The sequence below is a fragment of the Heterocephalus glaber genome, unplaced genomic scaffold (assembly GCF_053883595.1).
Source record: "Heterocephalus glaber isolate CG9 unplaced genomic scaffold, H.glaber_assembly_v1.0 deba00001442, whole genome shotgun sequence".
NCBI classification, from domain to species: Eukaryota; Metazoa; Chordata; class Mammalia; order Rodentia; family Bathyergidae; genus Heterocephalus; species Heterocephalus glaber.
The window spans coordinates 9,048,759-9,052,679 of NW_028258296.1; the positions used below are offsets into that span (position 1 = coordinate 9,048,759).

Genomic DNA, 3,921 nt, shown 5'->3' on the forward strand with positions numbered 1-3,921 from the left:
TTTTCTTGCAGCATTTCCAATTTATTGGAGTAATTTCCTTGAGTACTTCAAGTTATCAGAAAGGATCCCCCACCTTAATTCATGCAGAAAGGACAAAAGCCAAGGCTGATCTGTAATTCACGGTAACCACCAACTTTGTCTTACAGAAGGAGAAGAGAATAAGGGAGAGAGAAAGGAGAGGAAGAGGAAGTCTGCTGTGACATGGGATAGACCAGTTGTGATAGCTCTCAGTATCTCGCAGAGATATATCTAGATCTCTACAGACTCTTGAGACATCTGCCACCTACCATGTTCAGTGTGGGTAATGCAGCTGTGAGTGAAGAGGAAAAATCCCACTCAAAAATCCTCTTATACATTATTTTTATTGGGAAAGTAACATGGTCTGGTTTGCATTTTCTAACGATCGGTCTGACTAGCCTGTGAAGATTAGAATCCAGGAGGGTGAAATGGGACTCTGTGACATAGTTCCCTCACTGACACTTGCTCTAACTAGGCTCCACCTTGCAATAGGAAAATCAGTCATGAACTCATCAGTGGAGCAATACCCTTGGACTCTAACACCCCATGATCGATTCCCCTCCAAAAGCTCCAGGTCTGAACACGAGACCTTGGGAAGAAATTCTAGATCAGAACTGTAACACCAGATAACCTGGGGATCCTTAAGATTTTGTGAGGTATTTACCTAGGTGCAATACGTCGACACGTCCTTTACATAGGCTAGGGTGACGGGTATGGAAGTAGGGAGGAGGAAACAGATACATTTCAGGAAGAAATGGCAAAATTTTCTCAAGACTGTGTCAAAAGCAAGGAAAAGGAAACACATTCATAATAATGATTTAGTTTACAAGCCTGAGAAAGATGGTGGCGATTTGCAAATTTCAGGAGATAAAAATGCTTGGTTGAAAAAGAGAACAAATATTCTGTTTGATCATATCAAGTTAAAATTGTCGAGAAAATATCTTAATAGTGATACTCCAGACTCACACCTGCTTCCTGTCATGACTTTTCTCTTTGGGCTCTATTCCAATTTTCTAGTTGAAAAAAAAAAATGTTTAATTTAGTCAGTAACAAAGTGTCTATTTTTTTTAAAGACAGATATTATAAAGTCACTTTTCCTGAAAAGGTCAGCTGTATATAATGTATTAAATAGTAACTATTTCCTCTATACCATCTACCTTCTGTAAAATAAATTATTTCCCAAACAAGATAAGACTGTTTCAGGTTCTCATTTCAAAGAATATTATAATTTTAAGAGGAAAATAACCATGTTATTATTCAAAACAAGAAAAGAAAAACAAAGCAAATACAAAAGAAAGCACTTCTGTGCCTGCATAATCCTCATTTTCTTTTGCACAGCTTTCAAAATCAATGGCAACAATACAAAATCAGTCCTATTTTTAAAAGGGTTAGTAGCCAATTTGTGAATACCCATCGGTGGATGTGGGTAATCATCTCTAATTAGAATATATTAGACTGTACATCTTTTTAATTGCTATGTGTTTTCTAGCTTCCTGGTCAACAAAGAAGAGACACTGATCTAACCTAAAGAAAATAAAACATTACCATCACCCAGGTAACGTCACTGGGACAAAATCCCTAGGAGGAACATCATAAAGATTTTATGATTTCTATGGTGGCTAAGGGAAAATTAAACAGTGATTCTCTAAGGTGGGCTATAAGAAGGCTATAAAATGCTGTTAAATACTCCTTTCTATGTGCACCATTTTATTAATAATACTGTGCATTTAATGAGTTTTCTTCCATGGGGGTTTTCTTTTTCCATGTCAGGAGTTGTACAAGGTCCAACATAGATGGGAAAACTGGCCCAAATAAACTGGCCGTGGTCAGTGAGCTTCTATTTAAAAATAACTGCTTATAAAAACAAAGTTTTATTCGATCTCTGGTACCAAAAAATCCCCCCCAAAACCCCCCAAATTTTAGACCTAATGCTAAATATGTATTGAAATATTGAATGTTCATAGAAGTATTGTTCATATATATTTGTTGTTGCAACAAAATGAGTTTTGCTAAGAATACATAATTTCTCAATATAATATCAACAAAACATAATATCATAACAGTAAGGACTTTGGGGAGAAAGCTGTAAGTGGGAAAAGTGGGGTGCTGACAATGTGTCAACCTTGGTGGTGGTGACCCTGAGCTTTGGTCTATAATTCCCCAAAACGAATGTTCTTGTATTATTCACTTTCCTGTGGGGTACACTTTTGTAATAAAAACAAACAGTTTAAGTAGCCAGCTAAAAGAAGTATTATTCATATTCTAATTTAAAGATGAAAAACAAATTCACAAAAGGGCTACATAACTTGCATAAGATCATCCTACAGGAAACAGAGCTGCAGTTGGAGTCCTGAATTGGGTTCTTAACGCCATTGTAAAGATGTTTCAGTTGGATAACACAGACTCTCTCTCTCTCTCCCCACCCCTCCCCACAAAGTAGATACAAAACAATTTTAATTTCACGGATGTCATAAAAATTTCTTTTCTCTTTGAAATGTTGAGTGATTTGTACATCACATTAGATAAATTTTATGATTATCTGTCTCTGTATCAGTTTTCTTAGGAAACAGATAAATACACACAATTTTCATGGTTTTAAAATGATATAAATGAGTACATATGATCGTGATTTAATGATTTTAAGTAATACATATACCCATTTCCTTGTAGTTTTATCTCTTGATTAGATGCAATAAAAATCCTTGCGGATATTTTTGCCGAATAATTTCCACTATGATAAACTAGCAGGGCTGGGATAGTGAAGATATAATTATATACAGTAGTTTACAATTCTTTTGTTTAATAAAGCTTAATTTTTACAGCTGTACAGTTGGTTGGCCCTATTCCTGCAGTAGCTGGGGCAACTCCACCCTTGATATTTCTGGTATAAATTATTTGAGCTCTGAGCTTTGAAACCAGTTTGACAAGCTTTTTACTAAGGAGCCCCTGAAAGGTCTCCTTGGCCAGGAGAAAGTGTAGCTTCAGTTTTGAGAGATCACTGCTGGCTTTATTAGGTTATGGTGGGGAATTTCCTTACCGAGATTTTAGTAAATAGCTTTCTCCAACAAGACAAGGTTGTCCCAAAATTGCCTTTTGACCACTTTTTCTTGGCCTTGTCCCAGTATTTGTTCACTGGGTCTTTGTCTTTCTTGGCTGACTTCACAGCGTCTTTCTTGTTGTCCTTTGGCAGCCTCATGAAGCTCTGAGAGCAGTACTGACCACTGCAGTCTCGTAAAGATGTTGGACAAATAGCACATTTTTTTCTTCTAATTTACATCATGTGTACTAGAACTCCTACAGGCACAAAGTGCAGTCTGGCTTATGAATATTCAGGGCATCTCCACAGAATCTCTACTAAACTTGAGGGATGTTTTCCTCTTTCAAACCCCTGCAGCTCCAGTAGTACATTCAGTAGGAAAATTCTTCAATCTGTACAGTTTTCACACGTACTACAGGATATTTAGCATCTATGTTCCCTGGTCCCTGAAACCCAGGGATAACTAAGTCTCCCCATATATCCAAAGGACCTTGATTGAGAACAACAGAAAGAATTAAAGGAAAACTGTACATATATACCCTGTCACTTATTGCCCCTCCCCTTCCCTTTGTAAACCACAACAGAATCATTTGGTCACTTAATAGAAAGTTCTTCAAAATCTGAGCTACAGTGGGGAACAAATGAAAATAAACAAGGGCCACACTTCCTGTCTGAACAGAAGTCATGATTCAGACATTGTCTCTCCTGATGGCTACAAATGGAGAGGGACGGCACATCAATGGTCACTTGTGAAACATAACTGGATGACTTTAATTTCCTCTTTTTCATGAGGTTGTTTGTGTAAGTGAGTAGAGTGGCTTGGTTACATTCTTATTAGAGAAAGTAGAACTTTGTGATGCACATAA

At 37.0% G+C, this 3,921-nt stretch overlaps 1 pseudogene; it reads right to left on the minus strand.

Annotated features, from left to right (window-relative positions):
* Window positions 1-2,817: 2,817 nt before the first annotated feature.
* Window positions 2,818-3,214, minus strand: LOC101714452 (small ribosomal subunit protein eS25 pseudogene; annotated as a pseudogene).
* Window positions 3,215-3,921: the final 707 nt, after the last annotated feature.